Consider the following 25,698-nt stretch of genomic DNA (forward strand, 5'->3'; position numbering starts at 1 on the left):
AAAGCGGTGACAGGCTTGCCGCTAGGAGCTTCAGCCAACGCGGCCGCAGTGCCTTCGATCGAAGTTGGCGACAGGTGTCGCATTCCTCGGAGTCATGGTGCTCCCCCAGGCACCACAGGCAAATAGATTGAGGGTCTATGGCTGAAAATTTGCCATCCACAGGAGCCACAAGGTTTGAAACCTGAAGGGAGCTAAAAGGCACACTGTTCCGCCTACGAAAATGCAGAAGAAGGCCGAAAAATGCCCTGAGGAACTGCTACTGGATCTGCGTTGTAAGCGCAAGAAAGAAGAAACTGGAATCCGCACGTCAGGGGAGGGATTATATAGACACCATCGATGTCATATGCGGAGGACGACGTCGCTACATAGTCACTCGATGCCCTCTACCGACGAGCAGAGGTACTACTGTAAAAAGATCTGCAGTTGAGATCCACGTTTCAACTTCGGTGACCCTCTCCACAACTTTGCGGAGGCCTTAGAGGAGGAGGGAGAGGTCAATACGAACACCTTCCATCTTGGTCTCCACCACATCCCTAGAGGCCAGGATTGCTGCAAGGATAGCCGGCAGGTCCACATGAGGCTGCACCGTGGGCACTGAAGAAGATTTCCCAGGGTACCTCTGACATCCGGTACAGAGGTGGTATACTGGTCTATTTTAGTTTGAACAGGCTTTGGGGGTGAGGGTCCTGTCATGGCCCATGTTCAGCCACCGGGGGGCCATCAAATAGACCAAGAGAATGCAGGAAGGCCGAGGCAGGTCCCTTGCATCGGGACCACAGAAGAGTACATATCAGGGACAGTGCCCCAGCTCAGGTCAAACAGGGCACACTGACAGCCTCCCAGGAAGAACAGGTCTGCAGTATTGGAGAATCTCGCCGGAGGCCGACCTGCATGCGACTAGGCAGCACAAGCAGTCGGCATGTGGCCACCCTTGGATTTCTTCAGTGGTGGGGTGGAGGAGGGAGTCTTTATCAATCAAAGGGGGCCTAGGTGGACGAAAATGGCAGAGCCGTGGCCCTCAGGCCACAATAAGGGTGTAAGGGGCTACAGGCGCACAATCCTTACCCAAAAGGAGCGGCCTCCCACCAAGCAGCCGCGGAGTCACACCCGGGCTTCCCCCCACCACACCGCCACTTACGCGGTCTCTCGGAGGATGGGCGAAATCCCAGATGCTGTATGTAGTCAATAGAGGGAAGGGGGTATGGGGCTCACAGTCGTACCCGCACCATCAAACTGTCAAAAATTAGCCAGGCCCTGTCCTAGTTCGCACCAGGCTGCCCCAGTACATGCCTTAGGCACAACAGTTTAGGAGCAGCCTCATGCGGCAGTGGGGGTGAGGGGGAGCAATCACGGCCAAGGTAATCTGCAGACCCCCATCTGGGTGTGTCCAGTACTAAATTCCGCCCGATGAGAATGGCAGTCCAAGAGGGCACCCAGGCTCTGCATAGAAGCAGATGAGTTTGGGGGAGGAGGGGGAGGGCGAGAGAAATATGTAGTCACCAAGGGCCCCTACCTCCTCGCAGGAGGGGAACACCAGGACTGACCGGGATTACTCATTGTATTGTCGCGGCAGCCCTTCACACCACGGTCCTGCTTGCTCCCTAGCCCTGGTGTCAAGTCCACAGCTGAGACAGGGGGAGGGAGAAAATGAGAAGGAGCATACTCCAGTCATCTACCGGAGGACACAGCAGGCAGCCCAGGAGCCGCAGACCCAGCAAATCAGGAAGGGTCAGCAGCGGAGCTCACCGCACACCGCATCTCAGAGGTCCCGCCGTCATCTTGGTGCCTCTAGTCCCCTCGCAAAAAAAAACAGTTGATGGACAGAATGTAGAACAATGTCATACATTCACCCCAGTACAAGGATCTGGGCCTAAATCCATCGTTTTTTTGCACTCCACACCACCCTGGGTTAGACACTGGCTATATGCAAATCAGCTCTGACCCTGTGCCTCATGGGAACAGTCCAGTCCGAACTACCAAGCCATGTCTTTCCCAGACCGGAATCAAGCATCCAAGGACCGGTTTCTGGCTTTCAGCCTTCCTTCAGCCTGGATAGCTTGACTCCAGTGATGTGGAGAGCCTAGGACTCACGTCTGAGCATACCCAGCCCACTCGGGGTGAAAATTGCAAAAAACACAGTTGATGGACAGAATGTAGAACAATGTCATACATTCACCCCAGTACAAGGATCTGGGCCTAAATCCATCGTTTTTGTGCACTCTACACCACCACGGGTTAGACACTGGCTATACGCAAATCAGCTCTGACCCTGTGCCTCTTGGGAACAGTCCAGTCTGAACTACCAAGCGCAGACGTGAAGAGTCAGCTCTGGCAGTTTGCCCAGAGCCACAGTGAGGGTCCCGGAAAGCTCCCACCTCCTCAGTGTTGCATGAGGCGGCCAGGTCGGCGGTCAAAGCACTGGCTGTCAGGCAGGATCATCAAGGATGATAGTTGGTCATCAGGAGCTCTCTTAAGGGCCGACCGCCATCTTGGCCTCCATCGCCACGCCCCCTGTTGAAGGACTTGCAAGTATTTCAGAAAGCTATGACCAGGCTAGTGTTGTATCTTAAATGTCTGCATCCATCCCAGACAAGCTTGTGAGGTTACCTTGGCTCCCAGTCTGCAAGAGTTGTCAATACAAGCCATCATGTCTTTGCCACAAAATGCTGGATAAGGAACTTCTCTACTACTACCATATGTCTCTGTATATTTGGTACCTTCCACCTAGGAATTTAAGATCCTGCCACACTTGCTTGATAACTGTTCCCAGGTTCAGAAACACTGGATTTGGGGGTAAATCTCTATCAGTTGTAATTGCCAAACTCTGGAATTCTTTTCCTCTGCAACTTCATTTCCAACCAAACTAGGCGGTCTTTAGAAAAGGTATTAAAATGTTTTTGTTCCACAATAATATCTAGAATATCATTTTCTGATCTCTGGATTGGGTTTCTCATGTGACAGAGTACTGCTGGGCAGTCAGTCTGCTATTTTATTTTCCACCTAGCACCAGCTCACTTTGTTCCAGAAATAGCATTTTTCATCAACACCAAGTATAAACACTATATTAAAATCGGATACACAGAGGAATGAAACTATCGAAGACATGTGGCCTAGTTAGCAAACAACTGACAACTTTGACCTAGAAAAGAGAGAAATACTTGTCTGGGATTCGAACTAGGGCCCTAAGTCACTCATAAAAACATGTCCTCCTAGACCAGCCCAGGATTAACCAGCTTTGTTGTGCCATGGTATATTCATGCCTCTGAAAGTTGACTAGGCTTTGCATTTTATAGAGCAGACCAACTAAAATTATATTATAATAGAAACTGATTAGGAACACAAATGCTTAGCAGTACAGTATTTATTAAGGGCTTAGCATCAACTGCTTACAGACCAAAATGCTTCATACAGATAACATCCATTCATGTTAACAGGACTCATTCAAGTAACTAGGGGGAAGCCAACCCACGCCTAGTAGATCCTACACATCTCTTGACAGCAGCAGCAGATGCTCAATTGAGCTAGTCACCACCAGGTCCTTAAAGGCTGACTGGCAAAGTAATAACCGAACATTGTCTAATAAAAGTACTTTTTCTTTTAACCGAGTGAGCAGGCCTCAGTGCCCATATGTGGTAATCATAAATTGGGTACCAAAACACTCATTAGATATTCAGGAAATCTTGCTGTCTTCAAATTGGCTAACAAAAACTCATAAGTAACTAAAGTAAAAGCCATGACAGGGCTGAGATGTGTAGAGCCAAATAAAGAAGGCCTAAAAAGAAAAATAACAAAAAAGAAAGAAAACTAAATGAAAGTAATGAAAGGGACAAGCACTGGCAAGGCCAAAAGTTTGCACCCTTTTTAAAGAAGCAATAAAATTGACAATGTCTTCACTTCAAAACTCCAATTGAAGTATTCCAGATGGAGGATACAGTATCATACGCTGTCATTAGAAACACGTCAAGTTGGACACAAGTGTTTTCTGTAGCAGGAAGCCGTAACTTCAGCACTTACTGTAAATCTCATATGCATAACTTGCCCCTTTTTCATAAAAAACACTGCAGGGCAACACTATGGTTAAGGTATGTTAAATATGGTAGGTATGTTGGGGTAGATATGGTTTGTTGGCAGGTAAGGTGTAGTAGGTATGTTTGTTAGGTATGGTAGGTTTTATAAGTTAGATATGGTAGGTCAGTTGGAAATGATTGGTTACTTACGGTAGGTTTGGAAAGTATCATAGTTTGCCTATGGGAAGTATGCTAGTTAATGAATGGTAGGTAGCTATGGCAGCTTAGATATGCTAGGGATTTATGGTAGGTATATTTAGTGGGTAGGTCCGGTGTGATAATTTAACTCTAATAGATCTGGTGGGATAGATAAGGTAAGTCTAGTAGATTAGGTTAACTATGATAGGTGGGTATTGTAAGCAGTTATGAGTTGTAGACAGTGAAATGAAAAAGCATGTAGAGCAAAATACTTCATAGAAATACTTTTGACAAACGGACAGTATTTGTATTTCTCTTGATGAAAGCCTATGTGCCAGTACATCTTTACTATGTGAAAACAAAAAGCTGTAAAGGCAATAACGTGTTATTTTTAAAGCAAACTAAAACAAAGGAATGCTAAACGGTCATTATGCACTGTGCTTTTAATGTATAGCATACTTCTTTATATTTCTTTTTAAAGTATTGATGGATGACAAGATGGTGTAAGATGTATACAGTGAGACCTAACAAGTATGAGTTGAAGGAAACAGGTAGTGCTGAAAAAGGAGGGATGGTGAAAGGCTCTAAGGAGGGAAGAGTGAAAGGGTAAAGTTAAAGGAGAGAGCAGTGAAATGAGAGGAGGGTAGAAGCAATGAAGGGTGAAAGGACTGATAAAATAGTGGAAAGGATTTATAGGTGAGCACATGGATGGTTGAGTCAAGGATGGACGGGTGGAAAGATGGATGTGTAAACTGAACGGTGAAAAAAATAAATGTGCAGATGAGAAGATTGATGGAAGTATGGAATAATTAAACCAACAGTGGGAGCGTAGAAGGCTAAAAGGAAGTATGAAAAGATGGGCAAATGGATGAAAGCATGAATAGTTGGATTGTTGAAAAAAAGGATGGAAAGAAAGGTTCAAGGTAACTTATAGGGTGGGTCAGTGCCATTAGACAAATTGATCACAGTGGGTGTTTTTTATTTTCGAACTACTCCTTACCAGTGGCGAAGACTCCGTTATGGCGGATGAGCATCACTCCACTGCCTCAGCCCTACAAAAGGGGATAGTGATGGACGGAGCATCTGAACCAATCAAACACTCACACCCCGTCAACAGATCTGGGTTTAATCCATCACCGTTCTTTAGCCCACTTTGCCACCCCAGTTCAGACATGGCCTTATGCAGATCAGTCTGACCCTGTGCCTCATGGGAACAGTTCAGCCCAAACTGCCAAGCCATGCCTTCACTGGACCGGAAACAGGCTTCCTAGGACCGGTTTCTGGCATTTCAGCCGTCATCAGCCAGGCTTGCTTGAATCCAGTGGCAAAGTGAGCAAGGGACTCACGTCTGAGCATACCCTGCCAACATATGGCAAACAAAGCGGTACATAAGGGGGTGGTGATGGACGGAGCATCTTGGCAGTTCAGGCTGGACTGTTCCCATGAGGCACAGGGTCAGACTGATTTGCATATTGCCATGTCTGAACTGGGGTAGCAGAGTGGGCTAAAGAACGGTGATGGATTAAACCCAGATCTGTACACTGGGTGTGAGTGTTTGATTGGTTCAGATGCTCTGTCCATCACCACCCCCTTTTGGACCGCTTTCACGTCTGAGCATACCCTGCCAACTTATGGCGAACAAAGCGGTCCAAAAGGGGGTGGTGATGCCAACTGCAAATGCGTCCCAGTCAATAGACGGGAGGCAGGCTGCTGAGGAGGGGGTCTTACCCACTTCAGGGCCAAACAACGGTGTGTTAGCCGAAGGAATAACAGCCGCCACGACGAGTAAGATTACTCAATCCAGTAAATCCCCGGAAGATATAGATATAGATTTGATAGAAGGTGCGCAGTTATCGTCCAAACAGCGGAGAAAACAAAGGAGGAAGGGGAGAAACCCATCCAGGCACTGCCACACAGTAAGGATGAAATGTACAGTTCCCGGGCCGAACCTACGGACGATCAATTAACCAATCCTTGTAGGGAAGAAGCAAATGCGGGCCCAGGCTGGGAAGAGGAAAAGTGTCCAATCCAGGATAAGGCACTGGAAAACACTGTGGGCACAATTGTCAATGATTCATTTATTGATGGTACTGTACAAAAACTGGGAACCAACAGCATGAGCACGAAAGGGGAACCATTGATAATTACAACACTGGACCTGAACTGACTGGACTGAACTAATGGACCGCCGGAGCCAGTAGGGGAGAAGACTGTTCCACAAAGAAGCACTTGCAGGGTGGGGGAGACAACTAAAACAACAGTGCAGAACATAGAGAAAGCTTCAGCAAACAACAGCCAGCTTTTCGGCCCGACCATGCCAGAGCGGAGGCCACCATCATTAACAGAGGTCTCAACAGAGACAGAGAACACTCAGGACCCACAAACAGGGCAGTCTGGTACAATAACTACAATCATGTTTTACCCAGAGTATATATCAAAGGGACGAGTTGACATATTAAACAGAGGCAACATTTTGCGATTATTAAGGTCCATCAACTCTTTAAAGAACATAAAAACCACTGACCTGGAGCCAGTTGAGTTTAATGAATCGCCTGATCACTCATGCACAGAGTAAACAAAAACAGTCTGGGTCACACCGGACCTAGTTGAGCGAATCCTAAAGGAAAAAAACAGATTCAACGACTGGGGCATCAAACTCCAGCCACTCGAAAAACCAAGGTATCCTGACCCCTTGTTGGCTGAACCTAAGCAACAAGAAGAAAACCCTGGCTCTGGACAATCGAGCCCACGATTATTCTCAGTGCTGCGAGGGGCGCGTAGCAACAGCACAGAGCGGAGGGGGAATAGAGAACGCATTGCACTTAGGGCAAACGCGGACAGAGGTAGATCAACACCAGAGTGGAGCACGGTTACCAGGACAATAAACATCAAAACTGGAAGACCATGACATTCTGAGAAGCATGCACTCCCACTCCAAAATCCACTGAAAATCTGCTCCTGGAATATCAATGGGCTGGGAGATAAAACTTAGGACCAGGAACTGCAATCTTACATGCAAAAATTTGATATAATTTCACTCCAAGAAACATGGAGTGAAGCACCGACGGCATTGCATGGCTTCAACATGCTTCACCTACCGGCAACTAGAAACGCTAAATTCGGACACAAAAAGGGAGGATTAGCTACATACAGCTCCATAAGCAGTATTTATGCAGCAGAACCCTTACCTTACAATCTAGCGCCACCAAACGAAATACAAGTAATTCAAATTACTCCACAGGGGAAGACAAGAAAAGAACATATAATACTTGTGAACCTCTATTTGCATCCGCATGATAAGAATAAAGGGAGTCAACAATTAAAGGAGGAGCTGGTGAAAATCATAACAGAGGAGAAAACAAATAACTGGATAATCACTGGGGACTTCAACCTATACATGATGAGGAAACTAGTCGTTGACATCAACTCAGAGGAGGATCCATTTGCTTGGGAGGAAATGCCCCAAGACATCAGCGCAGATGGAAGACTCACAAACACCGCAAATAATCTGCTGTCGTTCTTAGAACAACTGGGCTCACGTGCATTAAACGGCAGATTTCCTGGGGATCGCCCACAAACAGCAACATTTAACAAAGCATCAAGACAGTCCATAATTGACTACACATTCTGCTCTCGCCATATGTTCACAAAAGTAAAAAACTATTGCATTGGAAGCGTAGATTTCAGCGGCCACTTACCCCAAGAAATCACTATAGAAGATCAATCATTATACAAATTGCCCCCTGCAAACATAATCTGTTCAGAATACACTAACACCGAAAGAAGAGTAAAATGTAGAACCAATGACCCCGAGGGACTCCTCTCCTTAGCAAAACAAATCTGGGAAGAAGGGAAAGCAGCCAACCCCGATATAATTGTAGGCTGGGAGGCATTTACAAACACCCTACGTAATAGCTACGGAGATCTAAAGGGCCATTCTCGATAAAGGAGAAAAAAGTACTACCAAAACCAACGGCCAGGCCCCATCCTATGTAATACCGTCAAACTAAAACAACTAAAAGTTCGGATAAACCACACACTGCGGAGGCTGAAGACCGATCACTCAGCACTGCAAGAACTGCGGCAGCTAAAAGCTACCCGGAAAAAACTCATATGGCAAGACATAAGGGAAGCTGAAGAATCTTTTTGGGCTACTCTTCTGCACGATATCAAAAGCAACAATAGTGCACAGTTCTGGAAAAAGATTAATGCCCTATCTAACTTGCAAGGCAGGTACATTGGCTCCAATGCCACAGAAGAGGCTTGGATATGTTACCTCGTATCTCACTTTAATAAAAAAACAGACTCCCGAAATTGGCTTAAACAACACCGTGCCCAGCACAGAAATCCAACTGCATCAGCGAAACCTCATGGAAGAATATGGTCAGAACTTCATGATCACAAAAAACCAAGTTTACTGGAAAATTTTGAAGGGCAGGCGAGAGGGAGTCCTGGCCCAAACGGGATCCCACCTATACTATTTAAACAAGATCCTGAATTTTGGGCCATAGCCCTAAAACCGATTTTTGATAAAATCGTACAAACATCAATAATACCATTGTCGTGGAGGGGCTCAATATTCTCACCCATCTATAAAAAAGGTAAAAGGAGTGACCCAAAGAGCTACCGGCTGGTAGCCCTTCTAGACAATGAGGCTAAATACTATGCCGGGGTACTCTTACAGGAATTAACAACATGGACCACAGAAATTAAAGCAATACCCTATAATCAAACTGGATTCTGTAGAGAGATGGGCACTGCTACTAACATCTCCGCCCTCTCATTATTGATTGATACCGCACTTGTAAACAAACAGCCTCTATACATCTGCTTCATCGACTACGGTTCAGCATTTGATCATATAGACAGAAACATTCTGTGGTCAGAACTAAAAACGTTAGGTATTCCACCATTACTCCTGAGACAACTAATCCTTCTGCATAGTAACACCTGGGTAAAAGTAAAGTTGGGGGCTGGAGACCACTTTTCAAAGAAGATCAATACAACCTCTGGACTAAAACAAGGGTGCGTACTTGCCCCAACACTTTTTAATCTATTTATGGCCGAGCTTTCAATCCAACTTAATGGAATTAATGCGCATGCCCCAAAGCTAGGAGGCCACCAGCTATCTAACATTCTATACGCAGACGACTTAGTACTCATCAGCAGGACACCCATAGGACTACAACGCCTGCTGGACACTACATCTCAATACTCGGACATTAATAGACTAAGTATTAACCAAGACAAAACAAAAGTCATGTGTGTAAATCAACGGAAAACAAAAACAAAGTACAACTGGCACCTGGCAAAAGTTAAGCTTGAAGTCGTACACAAATATAAATACTTGGGGGTCATGATAGATAGCAAAGGCAACTACAAAGCGCAATTTGAGGCAATAAAAAAGAGGGGATTAAAAACAGCGATTGCACTAAGGAACATAAAAAACATAACCGCTGGGCCAAGCTTTCTCCCTCTGACTAAGGTGATACAGGCAAAACTTATCCCATCAATCACATATGGAAGTGAAGCCATGCGAGGGAGGGACGCGGAAACATTGAATGGCATTATCGCTAGGGCGCTGAGAATAATATATGGGTTGCCCGGATATACATCTCCTGCGCAAATGCGGCTTGAATTTGGGATACAAAGACAGGAGCTAGCTAGAAAAGTAGCTTTTTTTAAAACCTGGTTCAAGATTAAAAAAGGGCAGCCAGAAACATTAAACTTCTACTTGTGGAGAGAAGTAGAAACCACAGAAACCTGCCCAGCACGACACTTCTTGGACACTGCACTGGACCAGCTGGGGTTACGGCAACTCTGGGCAACGTCGGCGACCATGGCAAGCTTCAAAAAAATTGTGAACAAAATTGTCAAAGAGTCCATTGTTCATGATAAAGCGGCCTTGACGGAGCGTTCACACGGTTGGCTTACTATTCAATCTTACAGTAAAGTGTCTCCTCAAGCTTATCTACTCGCTAACTTCTCTAAAGCCACCAAAGAGAAGTTTTTGAAATTCAGGTTAGGTTTATTGCCAACAGCATACCATCTGCCACCTTGGCTGCGCCCGCCAAAGCCAGCAACTTGCCGCCTCTGCGGGGAAGGAGAGGAGGATATAGTTCATATCATAGCCATCTGCCCAGAGTTGATGCGGGAACGCCGGTCACTGCTTACACCAACTTTTAATAAATATCAAACACGGTCGTGCCAACAAGCAGTACTTGCAAGCTTCTCTGGCGAAGATATTAAATTAAGCTGCTACTTGGTCAAATTTTTAACTGCAGCGGACCTTCAACTAAAACAGACATCCTCGGTTCATCGATGAAGCTGCACTGGAACAGAGATCGCAACGACAAGAAAATCCCATGCGCTCACATCTATAACCGCGGTTTTAAGCATACAATTTGAAGCATTTTGTGCACATATAAGCTTCAAATGAAATGATTAGTAGCCTATTCTTGTATAAACTAATGAATGTTGAGAAGGGACTGCGCACCATAAACATGCGTTTCAACATGTCTTTACTTTGTAGCCAAGACTCTTATTAGCGGGACAATCCAGTCTCATGAACAGCCGCTAACCTCAAATGATAAAAACGAAGAAACAATACTACGGATTATCAGGGTTGGGGGAGTGGATCCATTCGGTGATCTCAAAGTGTGCTTTTTTAACTGTGGTCATAAATATATTTTAAACTGACGTTTTATTGTTTAAAAATGATATTTAATATTTTTTGTAATGGTTTTAACTAACTGTACAATAAATATATTACTACTTACTCATAAGTACCATCCGACTAGCCTGTGTGTCAAAAACTAACGTTCTTCATAGTTTAGGACATGCTCTTTAGGGACGATAAATGCTGAACAGATCAAACATTCACAGCCAGTCACGGATTTCTTGACTGGCGATGAATGTTTGATTTGTTCAGTATTCCGTCCATCATTTGTTTGCGCAACACTTTAGGGAAGATAGGCTGGTCTTTCCAAGCATGTTTACCTTGGCTTCCAAGGTAAATATGCTCACTCAATTAGAGGAATATGGGTCGTGAAAGGCAGTCTCGGACACTCCCTAACTTGCATCCACAAACAGGTAGGAGTTGGGATTTGTCATGGTGCACTATAGGCGCATCAAAGACACGTCTTCCTAAGCCTTATGAGGCTAAGAGCCGTTAGTATAAGTTCACGAGGCACGTGTTCGGTAATGTTCAGATTGTCGACAGTGGTTGATACACGACAGGTAGTAAAAACATAGTCAACCTTTTTTTCATTTGTGAAGGTTGTGAACTCACCTAATTTGCTAGTTTTCAAAAAGTTGCAGGTTTGCTAGGTTTCCCTAGCTGCTAGCTGAGTGAGGTGTCAAAATCCACTGCTACTCACTTTACAAAAAAGGGGTCAGTTTTCAGTGCAAAAATATGATGTGCCTATGTTATGTTTGGGACCCGATTCTGTAGCAGGCACAAGTCCTAGTAACACAAGTGAGGTACCACCAAATTGCTAGACTTGGGGGAATGCTGGTTAGTAGAAAATGTGTAGCTCCCCACAAATTCCTGAAGTCTTCCTCACAGAAACGTGAGGAAAGGAAAATGCTACTTACCAGTATTCATCTGTTCTTGGCATGTATAGCTGTATATCCACATACTTTTGCATAGATCGCCATCTGGTGTTGGGCTCGGATGGTTGCACTTTCTTATTGTAGATGTCTTTGTAGTCACGAGATAGGGGACTCCTCCTTTGGTTAGTAGTGTGCATGGGCATCAACTCCATCCTTAGATTGTTTTGCCATGAAGGGTGATGATGGAGTTAGTTAGAAATAGAAAGATGTCCATGTGTAATGTATCTAAGTAAGATAATACTGCAACACATATAGGTGTCTGGGGAGGCGGGTGGGGGTATGTGGATCTACAGCTCTACATGCCAAGAACAGATGAATACTGTTAAGTAGCATTTTCCATTCAAGGCATATGAGCTGTAGATCGCATACTTTTGCATAGACCATACAGCAGTTCTCCTGTTAGTGGTGGCTCCCTGTACGAGTTGCAGTAGTTTGGAAAAGGTTTCTTAGTACAGCCTGGCCCACACTAGCTTGTTTTGCTTGCACATCTACACAGTAGTGTTTTATGAAAGTATGCGGTGTAGACCATATTTTGGCTTTGCAAATGTCGTCCATGGGAATGATAAAATGCCATGGCTGCCCCTAGTTTACGTGTGGAATGTGCTCTAGGGGAAATGGACAATGTACGCTTTGCTTTTTGGTAGCATATTTGAATGCATTTACCGATTCACCTGGCAATTGCAGCTTTTGATATTGGATTGCCTTTATGTGGTGGTGAGAAAGCTATAAATAGTTGTTTAGTTTTCCTGAAACTCTTTGTCCTTTCAATGTAGTGAAGAATAGCCCTTATGACTTCAATTGTATGAAGAGCCAGTTCAGCTACTGAGTCTGGTTGAGGAAAAAAAAACTGGGAGATAACAGACTGGTTAAGGGGAAAAGCTGATACAAACTTAGGTAAGAATTTAGGGCTTGTCCTAAGAACCATTTTGTTGTGATGTATTTGTAAAAATGGTTCTGGTATGGTTAATGCCTGGAGTTCACCCACTCTTCTGAGGGATATGATGGCCACAAGGAAAGCTACTTTCCATGTGAGGAACTGTAACTCACATTTATGTAAAGGTTCAAATGCGGGATCTATGAGCCTAGTAAGGACAATGTTTTGATTCCATACTGGAGAGGGTGGAATTCTAGGAGGGATTATCCATTTAAGGCCTTCCATGAAAGATTTGATGGGAGGTACCCTAAACAACAAGTGTTGTCTGTTTTGCAAGTAAACTGCTATAACAGCAAGATGTAATCGTAAGGATGTGTATGCTAGATTACATCTTTGTAGATGCAGGAGATAACAAATAATATTTTGAGTTGAAGCATCTAGTGGATTGATTGTGTTGTTATTGCAGTAAACAACGAATCCTTAGACACTCATTCCTGCCAAGTGGTCCAAGGGTCGTTGCTCGAGCTCCAATCCTTGGTGTGACGACTCTCTGGCAGCCTTGCGTTGCACATGTAAGAAGCTAGAACGGGCCTGGAGAAAGGAATATGACCTTGGGGCAAATAAGTTGTACCAGGATGCAAATAAACGTTACCATAAGGCCATACATCTAGCACGAGCAGCCTATCTCATTAATGAGATTAAGTTCAGTAAAAACCGTGTAAAAATCATTTTTAACATTTTTAATGATTTTAAAAATAGGAAAGCTCCCTCAACTTCAATGATCACGTCTGGGCAGCAATGTGAGGGTCTGGCCACCTTATTTGTTCAGAAAGTAGAAGCCATTTATAAATCCTTCTCTATATGCCTTATTGACCCCGTGGTTCGTCAGACCCTCTTTCTACTATGACCCTGACAGCTATCCCCTCTATCTCCAAGGATGAGTTTCTTACTCTGAGCAAAAAAAGGTCAAATCAGGTTCCCCTATAGATCCCATGAGGCCTGCCCAATTCAGAGATTCCCTACCTGTCCTTATCATGCCTGTGTAAGATTATCAATTCCTCTTTTACCACGACGGTTGTGCCTTCATCGTGGCAGCTAGCTAGGTTAGCTCCTTGCTGAAAAAACCCTCACTGGACCCGACCAAGCCGGAAAACCTCCAACCCATATCCCTCCTGCCTTGGGTAGCAAAAATTGCGGAGGCCCACGTCAACAACATCCTTTTGGGCTTTCTGACCAACACGGTGCCTTGGATCGCTCCCAGAATGGTTTCCGTAAAGGGCATAGCACCGAGACCGCGCTCCTAGCGGTGAGTGAACATCTAGGACTATTCTGGATGAGGGGCAAACTGAGGCCCTCATATTGCTCGATCTTAGTGCTGCGTTCGACACGGTCTCCCATCAGATCCTCCTGCGTCGCTAGAGGAGGCGGGGGTGATAGGTCTTGCCCTGGAGTGGTTTTGATCTTTTCTGTCTGACCGAGCATTCCACGTCTCTGCCCCCCCCTTCCTCTCACATGCCCATTCCATCAAGCAGGGGGTTCCACAGGGCTCGGCACTTAGCCCTGTTCTGGTAAACCTTTACGTCCAACCCCTGGCAGCGGTGGTGAGGGACCAGGGCTTGACCATGTTCTCATATGCCGATGACACGCAGCTGGTGGTGGCCCTCTCTGATGATCATACTCTGGCACCGCACAATTTCAGTGCGGCCTAGTGGCAGTTGCGCATTGGATGACCACCAACTGCCTTCAACTTAACGCCAACAAGTCAAAAGTACTGTTGGTGGGGAGAGATAAGGGGCTCTAGAGCACGCAATGGTAGCTGGCGTCCTTGGGCAATGCCCCTACTCCTAAGTTGGCAGTAAAAAATCTAGGAATCTGGTTTGACTCCGCTCTTGGGTTCCAGGAGCATACCAAAAAGACCGCTGACCGCTGGTACTTGCTTTTGACTTCTTCAGGGTTTGAGGCCCATGCTGGGTTTCTTCGTTCCATCCACCCACCAGTCCAGGCGACTATTCTGTCTAGATTAGACTATGCTAACTCACTTATGTTAGGCGCCAACAAGACGGAAGTGATTCGCCTCCAGCGAGTCCAGAACGCAGCTGCCAGAGTTTTGCTGAGGCTTCCTAGAACCGGCTCTGTGACGGGTACATTGCGGCGCCTACATTGGCTACCCATGCCTAAAAGGATCCAATTTAAAACCTTATTCCTGACCTTCAAAATCCTTACGCTTTCTTCTCCGGAGATTTTTTGTAACTTGTTGGTCCCCTGTGTACCCACACGCCAGCTATGCTTTGCGGAGCAATTTCTGGCCACTGTCCCCCGGGTGAAACGTCTCAGAGTGGGGGGCCGGTCCCTTCAGTATCTTGCCACCACATTATGGAACTCTCTCACTGTCCAGATTTGCCAGTTAGATTGCTTGTTGCCCTTCCGTAAGGCCATCAAAACGTACTTATTTTCGATAGTCCTCAGCTCCCTACTGACACTGCAGCAAGCGCCGGGATGCCTTTTTGCTGAGGCAGCTGTGCGCTATACAAAATTACCTAATAATAATAATAATCTTTTCCATTTAACTGCGTAGCATGCTCTGGTGGTAGGACATCTAGCTTCTCTAATAACGTTCATGCAATCTGGTGGGAGATTGAGGTAACCAAACTCTAAGACTTCAGGAGTCAGATCGCTAGGTTCAGTTGCGCTGGCTCTGGATGTCTTTTTGCTCCATGGTTCTGCATGAGAAGCATTGGAGAAAGGTGCAACTTTTGGTGTGGGACTACTGAGAGTTCCAGGAGTGTTGTGAACCATGGTTGTCTGGCCCATGTTGGTGCAACTAGGATCATTGTGAGAGACTGTTAGAGTTTGATCATCAGTAATGGAATGAGTGGGAGAGGCGGAAAAGCGTACGCAAATCTGCCTGACCAATTCATCCATATCGCATTGCCTTTGGACAATGGATGTGGATACCTGGAGGCGAAGTTTGGGCATTTTGTGTTTAGATATGTGGCATACAGATCTATGTCTGGGTGGTCCCACATTTGAAAAAATGGATGAAGAACTTGCGGATAAAGTTCAGATTCGTGAATCTGTTCTTGTTGACAATTTGATTGTGAATCCCAGGTAGATGCTCTGCTAAGAGGTATATTTTTTGAGGAATGGCCCATCTCCAAATGCTTTGTGCTAGGCATGACAGCTGCAAAGTGTGTGTTCCGCCCTATTTTTGTATATAGTACATTGCGCTCATGTTGTCTGTTCGGAGGAGGACAGCTTTTCCTATGAGATGTTTCTGGAATGTCTTTAGGGAGAGAAATATGGCTAGTAACTTAAGGTGATTGATGTGGAGGAGCTTTTGTTGAGGGGTCCACATACCCTGGATGGTGTGGCTTAAGAGATGAGCTCTCCAGCCAGTGAGCGATGCGTCCGCTGTTAGCACTATTTGTGGAACCGGGTCTAAGAACTGCCGCCCTTTGGAAAGATTTTGAGGGTTCCACCATTGCAAAGAGCGATATGTGCGGCAGTCTACCAACACCAAATCTGAAAGTTGACCCTGAGCCTGGTTCCATTGCTGTGCTAGACATTCCTGTAATGGACGTATCTGGAGTCTTGTGTAAGGAACGATGAGGATGCAAGAGGCCATCATCCCTTTGCGCTGCATGAACACTCACACTGGTAGTGAGTGTTGTGGCTAAAATTTTGTTATGAGGGCTTGCATACTGGCTATCCTGGTTGGGTTGGGGTATGCAAGGGCTTTGGAAGTATCTATGTTGGGTGTGGGACGGGTTTAGATGCGACTTGGTGAGGTTTATTGTAAATCCCAAGTTGTGCAGCAGCTTTATTGTGCTGTGGGTGTCTTGTACACACTGGTTGTGTGAATTGGCTTTTATAAGCCAGTCGGCTAGGTAAGGAAACACATGAATGTTTTGTCTTCTTAAGTGGGCTGCTACCACCGCGAGGCATTTTGTAAAGACTCTAGGTGCTGTTGTGACTCCGAAAGGCAGGACATTGAACTGGTACTGTTGTCCGTCCACCACAAACAGTAGTTATTTCCTGTGAGCAGGGTGAATAGGAATGTGGAAGTAGGCGTCCTTGAGATCTAGAGTGGCAAGGAAATCGCCTAGTTGAAGCAGAGGGAGGACCTGTTGTAGAGTGACCATGTGGAAGTGGTCGGATTGTATGTAGAGGTTTAGCGGTCTGAGGTCTAATATTGGCCTTTTTTGGAATGAGGAAATAAAGGGAGTAAATCCCTGTGTTTTGATGATGTATGGGAACTGGTTCTATTGCATGTTTTTGCAAGAGTGAGAGAACTTCTTGCTTGAGAAGTGTAAGATGTTCTGTGGACATTGGACGTTGTCTGGGAGGTATATGGGGTAGGGTAGAATTGAGTTCCAGCAGTAACCATACTGGATAATCTGTCTTACCCACCTGTCTGTTGTAATGTACACCCATACAGGTAGGAACTGTGATAGTCTTCCCCCGACTAGAGTGGAATGGTCTGGGAGGGGGGTGGAGGGAAATCACTGTTTTGTGGTGGGGGAGGTGCGGGTATTAGAACCACGCCCTCTCCCTCTGTTGTTGTTGCCTCTGTAATTCCCTCTGAAATAGCCTCTGTTAGGGGAAGTTTGAGTAGGGCTTTTGTAAGTGGAAGTAGTGTATGTACCAGTGGTTTTGGAGGAGCCCCTGTAAGAGGAGCGACGAAAAGAACCCCTCTAAGATGTGTCCACAGTGGGTCCAAACAAGTGTTCCTGATCCACGGGTTGATTGAGGATGGTAGACTGGACCTCTTGCGTAAACCCGGATATGTGCAGCAACGCATATCTACATAATAACACGCTTGTATTAATTGCACTGGATGCTGTATCTGCAGCATCTAGGGCACATTTTATTGAGGTGTTTGAGATTAACTTTCCCTCCTGTATGAGATAATTTGCTTTGGTCTTGTACTTATCTGGAAGATGGTGCATGAGTTTTTCAAACTCATCATAGTGAGGTCTATCATACCTCGCAAGTAAAGCTTGTGAGTTAGCAATGCGGCAGAAGTTTGCTGCCTGGGACGCAACCCTTTTACCTGATACGTCTAGGAGATTTGATTCTTTGTCTGGCGGCGGGGCATCACCTTTGGTTTGGGAATTTGCCCGCTTGCGGGCATTTGCCACTACCAATGAATCCAGAGGGAGTTGACCTTGAATGTAAGCTGGATCACTTGGAGCTGGCTAGTATTTTTTCTCAATCCTAGGATTAAGCACCCTAGCTCCGACAGGATCTTTAAAACCCTCAGGGGCATGTTTAATCATCCCTTGAGCAATGGGAGAGTGTTTGTGGTTTTTTGTGGCTGGGAGAATGTCTCCAATAAAAAAATCTTCTCTCAAAGGGTATGAATGGAGTTGAACCCCATGGTATTGCGCAGCTCTATTAGTTGCGCAAACCCTACATTATCATCTGGGGGGGTGGTCTGGAGGGATATAAATCTGGCTCAGGCACATCTGAGAGACTGTAATCGTCTCAAGAGTCATGAGGTGGGGTACTCTGTGTGTCATCATCAGTATATGTGTGATGTGGATCTATTCTGTCATCTTCACCCCCTACATGCTCATCATCCTCTTGAGGTGCAGGGGAAAGAGGAGGCCCTGGAGAGTGTGCTTGAGATGGTGTAGTATTTGAGGGCTGTGGAGGAGAAAAAGGCCTAATCGGCGAGGGTGATGAGTTTTTTTTCTTGAAGGGTATCTCAGGTGTTTCTGAGGTATCAAACTTTCTCTTCTTAGGTGGTATGGAGGTGACTTGGCCAGTAATGGGGTCAATTTGGAGTGTTTTTTTGCTTAGGATCCGAAGAATCTGGATAGAAAAGTTCTTTGGATCGGTTATCTTTTTTCGGCACCAAGGACTTCGGTTCCGAATGGTGTTTTGGCCTGTCTTCCTTAGCTTTAGGAGGGGTTTTTGTCTACTTTTGCTTAGGTGGAGTTTTCAACTCCGAAGATTTAGTTGTTTTTTTCGGCTCTGAGTACTTGAATTGAATTTGCTTCTGTGCTGAAGAGTCTGTTGCTTTCGGTTCCGAAGATTCTGGGGTCGACGGGACCTTGGGTTTTTGTTTCGGTGCCGCAGATGGTTTTTCTGCACTGTGGTGTGGCTGGCTCAATCTCGAGATGGCTGAAGGCTTTGCGGGCTTCGGAGCTGGACCCGGAAGCAGGGCTTCTGAAGTCTTGTCTCGGTGTCGACCCAGACCCAGAGGTGAAGGTGTTACCGGAGCCTTCTGTGTTTTTGGGGTAGGGCGTCGACATCAGTACTCATGCTCCATTGACCTGGAGTGATAGTCTGGTCGTCTGAGTCAGAATCGTCGGCTTCGGAGACACTGGCCTGTTCATCTCCTGTCACTGGTTCCGGATCTTTGGTGCCTGCATCGAAGACGTCTTCTGGCGCCGAAACGGTTGATCTTGATCTGAGGTTTATTAATTGAGTACCCTTAATGTGATATTAACAGCAGTATGGAACGGCAATACAAAATTTGGGTCACAAATCAGTCTGGGTCTTTTGGACACTGACTGGCTTGTGATTGGACCTGTGTTTTGCACTGCAGCTCATGTACAAATATCTTGCTGCTCACAACCACTATTTGCAGGTAGTGAGAATAAGTCTTGTGTCTTATTAACATATGCGGCATCAATTATGATTCACTGAGAATGACTAGTACTCCAAGGAGGTTACCTGCAGGGGTTGGCAATCCACCATCCCTGCATCTGTATTCAGTTATTGACAAACATTTTAAAGAAGCATCTCTCCCTTACAGGGATAGGGGGGCGGGGGCATACAGTGATCTCCTTGACTGCTGTCTTCTTTCCTGATACAAATGACCCACATTCACAATTTTCAAGTTGTCCCACAGAGACAACTTTTCCTTTGGGCGATTTAGGAGAATGCTGGGTGGTAATATATTTGTGTCTCCCCACAGATTCTAGAAGTTTGACTGACAGACATGTGAGGAAAATGTGGCTTTAGGGTAATAAAAATTGATGAGTCACCGACCTCGCCTCACCCTGGGCTCCTCTGGGTTGTCTACTTTTCAAATAAGTGCAGGTGTTGTAGGTTTCCCTAGGTGCCAACTGAGCTAGTGCCTAATATCTCCAGCTACCTGCATTGCAAAAAAGGGTGATTTTTTAGTGTGATGTGTCCATGATGCATTGTGGGCTGTTTCGTGTCGTGGACACTAGGTCTACCAACACAAGTGAGATACCATATTTTTTAGAAGACATGTGGAAACAACATGAGTTATTACCAATTTAATTTTGCTCCATTCTTGCCTCCCAAATGTAAGCCAGTGTGTAAGAAAGAAGCCATTTTGAAAAATGCCCTCCGAATCACATGCTAGTACGGCTCCACACATTCAGAGATGTACAAATAACCACTGCTTCTAAACTCCTTATCTGGTGACCACTTTAGAAATACATATGTTGCTGTGATACTCATTTATCTCACTACAAATTTCACCATATGAACTGTTCTATATCCAGTACAGAATGAATGAGCTCAGTTGTTGGCTCTGGGCACTTGGGGTTCCTGGACAACCAGAAAATACTAAATATCACCGCAACCAAAGGGTCTAGTGGAGCAAATGGTATATTGCTTTTATAAATCAGCCATCATGACAAAACGTAAGACTGAAAAAAAAACATTTTCAATATTTCTTTATTTCAACAGTTAGTTTCTTTGGGAAACATTGCAGAATCTACACATGGATTCAGAATGTTGTGTTCTTTTCAGAAACATATAGCTTTCCTGATTCACCCATGAATTCCTCACCGGTTTACACCATAAACTGAAAATAGGATGAAAGCAAAGAAAATAGGAAAAATGGGCTATCTGTTTGAAAAATGCCAAAACTGTGGGAAAAAAATATTTTTTATCATTCAATTCAGCATTTTCCTGAAAGCTTCGAAGATGGTGACTTTAACACAAGATCTTTTTGTTGATGCTATTTTTATGGGGGGGAAAAACAGATACTATTTTGCGGAGCACTTTTTATGTATTTGTCATAAAAATCTTTTTACATTTAGGTATATTTTGCCTATTTTCTCAATCACCTCAAGAGGAATCCACAAACCTGGTTACCTTTAGAATCCACATGATGTTGGTAAACAAAGGACGAACATTTGGCAAGGATACTTTAAATGGAAAAAAATATATGGAGTCCTAAGTGTGAACTAACCCAACGAGCCAACAAGGAGATCAGTACAGGGAAGGGGGGCGAGCCTCAGTAGTTAAGGGATTGAATGAACTGTCGATGCAGCTACTATTTTGTTTACCTTTTCGACTGTTCACTTCTACACATTTTATAAATCACCTGCACTGCACCAGCACACAGAGCATCTATTTACTCAATTCAATCATACTGTGTAAGGGTATTGACTTTCCTGAATTAATTAGACAGAAATGTGTGTTTTTGGAGGTTTACTGCACTAGCTGGCACCTCTTAAATTTACGGAATTCCCAAAAGAAATAATTCAGATGGAGACACTTTACACATACACTCCTGAATCTATTCATCATTTTGTTTCTGAAGGCCTAAGAGACTGAGCAACTACGTTTCTTTGGGTTTGGAGGTAAACAATATGTTATGCATACATGATGTTTGGATGACAGTAACTGATAAATGCATTTAGGGCAAAACTGGGAAGACGTGTTCTTTGTCCTAGTGCAGTGTACGATTCAAGGATGAGTAACAGGATATCTTGAGAGCAAAAACTTCTTTGAAGAGAAAAAACTTAAAAAAGTCTGTGCCCAACACTAAATGACAGGAGTGTGTGATCTGCAGGAGCACATGCTATACATACATTCTCTATAGAGATAAAACAACCTGAAGCAATTCCACTCCATCAAGAGAGCTCTGAAGTTTCAGCTTCTTAAAATGGGAAACACATGCACTGTTATGTCAAATGAGACAAAGCAGTGTATGCCACCCCCCTCAGGTGGACTATATACCGGCAAGGTGGCTCAGTGAATGAGAGCTTAAGGTTGACATCTATGTGATTAGAAAACCACTGTTTCGAATCACGGTACGGTTGACTCAACTTTTCAACCTTTTGAGGTTGGGGTACCATAAGCACCATATAGATGTTAATATAACAACATCAATTACATTTGGTAATAGTAAACATTGTTATTTACACTTCTCGGAAACTGAAGACGCATGTTAGAACCAATTTGTAAAAATATATGTTTTAAGAAGTTATTTAATAGCAAGTTATTATATGTTCAAATAAACTAAGTCTACTGACATCTCGTCCATCACCCACATCATCACTTACAAATTGTTCAACCAGAATGACTATGTCCTCATCTATCTTGATGTGTCACATATTATCCGCAAAGTACACCATTCTTCTTAGAAAGGTTTAATAATAACTAGACGAATATAAATAATAGACTGTGGAACATGAGTGGCACACTTTCAGTCTTTCGCTCCTCTCACTGAGTTTACCTTGCCACTACTTACAAAACACTTGTAAAGCATATAAAAAAAAATCATTGCCCTTACAACCGCTCTATAGTAATTGTTTCCCATTCAGTCCAAAAATATCTCCACTGACAGTACCAGCAATCTTTCAGCCACTGAATGGAATGCAGTAACTTGATCAACTTTTTATCTGCTCACCCAATACGTTTTCATAATTCCACGACCTACCTTCAATGGAACCTTTAACAATGACAATATTTTATATTCCTCCATCAATAAATCTTCCCATTGAGAGATTACCTGTTATTCTACCTGTCGAGTGACACATTACCCTCCTGTGAAAACTGGCTACATCCTTTTACTCCTGAAAATTAAAAGAAAACTAGGCAGACCAGGACAAACCATCCAAATAATATTCAATTACTCGATCACCTCTGTACATTGAGAAAAAGCAGTAGCACTTTAAATGCAATACCACATCAACCATTGCATTTTTTCCAATCTGGTGTACGCCCAAGGAGCAGCACAGAAAAATCCTCTATTTGATGCAGTAAAAATACAGTCCACATCACCGATACATTGAGTCTTTGCCCCCTTTTGTTACACCACTTATTTGCAGTGTTCGACCCTATCAACCATTAGCTTGTCATCACCACTTTTTCCTCTGACATCAGTATTGAATAGACAACGTTTGCATCTTTTCTTACTCAGCACAAACAACTCATTCAAATGGAAACCTTGAAATGTCTTTGCTCTCTCTCGCCTGCACGGTCCCTCATGGCCACATCATTTCAATCTATATATTAACATAAATTAACATGAGAGTAACTCCCTGGTAGCTATTGCACAGAGAAGACAAGCTCAACCTAGGGCAATTGGAGAAGTCTATATGCAGCACCAAAACAATAATAAAGTCAAAACACCAAGCAATAAAAGTCCCAAACTGACTTGGAAAAATAGAGTAAAGTTAAATTAACAAAATGATGAAAAAAATCTAATAAGGTGAACTGGAGATATGAATGTTTAAAGTTTTAAGCAGAATTAGGGCCAACAAGCACAAAGCCAATTCAAATCTATAAAAACAGCATACAGGGAACTAAGAGCAACTTGTAGCTAACCAGCATGGCACCCTGGTCGGATACAAGTATATTGGACCCGGTGAAAGTCTGAATGTCAAGAAGTTTGAAAAGGCTTCCAAGTCCCACTTCAGAAAGCGACTTTGTGGCATTTTTTTAAGAAGAACGTTGATATTTCTTCTAAGTTCCAACACAAAATGGGACTTTGTCATTTTTGAGAAGGAAAACCCTCCCTGGGTGGGCTGCCACCAAAATTTTAGTCGCTACTGTGGGACTGAAGCCTGGATACCTGATTCAGGAAGGTCCTGCTTGGAGCTCTGAAGCTTCGGAGATTATTTGCTGAAAGTTCTCTTAATCCAAACACAGAATGGCACTTAGATGGATTTAAATAGGTTTAGAAGCCTTGAGCAGGACACAGCTGAAATTAAACCTGCCATTCTTGAACTGTCAGTCAGATAGATTTTCCCACAGTTCCCAGTAGAAAAGTTTCCACTAGTTTTCAAACTTTCTTCTGGTGCCCGAACAACCACAGAAGTACACGTCTAAGGCCCCTTGGACCTAATAGGAAAGCACCTAGAGACTCTGAGACTGTTGGGCAGAGGCCAACCAGCAAAGCCCAGTCCAGTTGCCATTAGCCAACTGGGCACTTCAAGGAAAGGCCTCTTGCAGTTTGCTGTATCTATGTAGCCACTTAGGAAGTCAGTCAACTGACCCTTGGAGTTTACTTTGAGCTGGCTACAAGAGAGGGCAGGTCGCTCATTGAGGACTCCTTTGAGATCACGGACGGCAGGTCCTGCTCTCTTCAGATCTTTCATAGGCCCAGAAAGGATTCCTAGAATGCTGCCTAAGGATGCTAGCCACTTTTATGATTGGCACAAACTAGTTGTGGGGTGACTCCTGGGCACTCCCTAACCAAATGGATAAATAGTCCTGCGGCATCCTGCCTATTTTTAAAGCCAAATTTGTTTGCCCTACAGCAAGGAATCCCACAGCGCCCCTCACTCTTAAAATCAAAGATGGGGGAACTCCTCCTTCCCTTGTGCAGAGCATGTGTGCCCACTGAGCGATGTGGCTAGGGTACTGAGCAGTTCCATCCTACGTGGTCACTCAAAACCAGTTTTGGGGTAGCTTTCTTCCCACTGGGTTTGGAGTCAGCCTGACTATTGGGACAAAGGCTAAGGCCTTTCCATGTGTCACCTAACATGTGCCTGTGAAAGGACAGGCTCTTTGAAAAGAATAAAGTTCCTGGTCTTCTTGCAAGGGGAAGAAAACTCCTCGTTACAACCAGATCGGGGAGCACTTTTCACACCTCATTCAGGTCACGTGCACAGTGGGCAGTGGCTAGAGAGCTAATGCAAGTTAGTCCCTATTAACCTCACACAGGGTAAACATCACTAAGAGTTACATTTCCAATGTTTAATAAAAATCCGACCTCACCATTAGATTTGATTTTTATTAAATATAAAAATGTGTCCTTGAATGAAGTCTGTCGCTGATACAAGTCAAAAGCTATAGATGAAAGTATATAATCTATACCAGTGCTTCCCAAACTTTTTGGGACCATAATGTATCCGAGAATCAAAGAGGGATAAAAAGATCCTTGGTTAACGGTACTCCAGTTGTGGGTTGGTAGAGGATCTGAATTCCTATGCTATAAATAATAGCAACTCAGACTAAATGTATCCGTTGAATTAAATAAATGTGCACAAGGAACAATTTGTCATACAGACAATTCTTGCGAATATGCAGTAATTGCAATTGACTACACAATTATGACATTCGGGCTAAAGATTTATATAACAAACTGAGGAAGAATTATCAAGCTAAAATAATGCACAATGCTAGGAGACACGCAAGGAATAAAATATGACTGGAAACTTCATTGAAGACTCCCTCTGAAATGGAGTATTCTAACACTGGAATGCTGAATTTACCAAAACCCTTATTTGGTTTCAAGCGATCCAGTAATCTAAGGAGACTCAATGATGTATACCAGACCACAAAAACTCTCCAAGACTGAATCGATTGCAACAGTCTGGGGATTACCAAAAATCAGCGGGATCTATCCTTGCAGTGACTTGAATATGACACCTCTCTAAAACAATGAATGACATTGACCTTGATCTACTCCAAAGGTGGCAATTATGTGGACATTCTATTCGCAACTTCAGAAACTGTGTATACCTCTTCCAAAGCCCATGTTATTTGATATATATTGACATGACTACAAGACCAATGAGAGCCAGGATCAATGAATATAAAAGCATGATCTTATGCCAACAAACAGCAACCAAGTTAATCACACTTCCTAAAATATCACATAGCTAATTCTAGAAAAACAACATGAAGGGCCAAGTATGTAAAAATGACTACTGAATAAAGAAAAATGCTGGAACTTCAAACTACGTACTGACAAAAGTGGCTTAAATGATGAAATACTACGGACTCTTTCAGTAAACTCGTTGAAAAAAATTAATGAACCATCATCTCTGCTTTGTT

General features: G+C 44.1%; 1 protein-coding gene across 2 annotated transcripts in view; it reads right to left on the reverse strand.

Moving 5' to 3' along the window:
* KIF16B (kinesin family member 16B) overlaps positions 1 to 25,698 on the reverse strand; it is a 1,655,522-nt gene that overhangs the window by 1,123,490 nt on the left and 506,334 nt on the right. The window lies entirely within an intron of this gene.

This window comes from Lissotriton helveticus, chromosome 6 (genome assembly GCF_964261635.1).
Source record: "Lissotriton helveticus chromosome 6, aLisHel1.1, whole genome shotgun sequence".
Classification (NCBI taxonomy): Eukaryota; Metazoa; Chordata; class Amphibia; order Caudata; family Salamandridae; genus Lissotriton; species Lissotriton helveticus.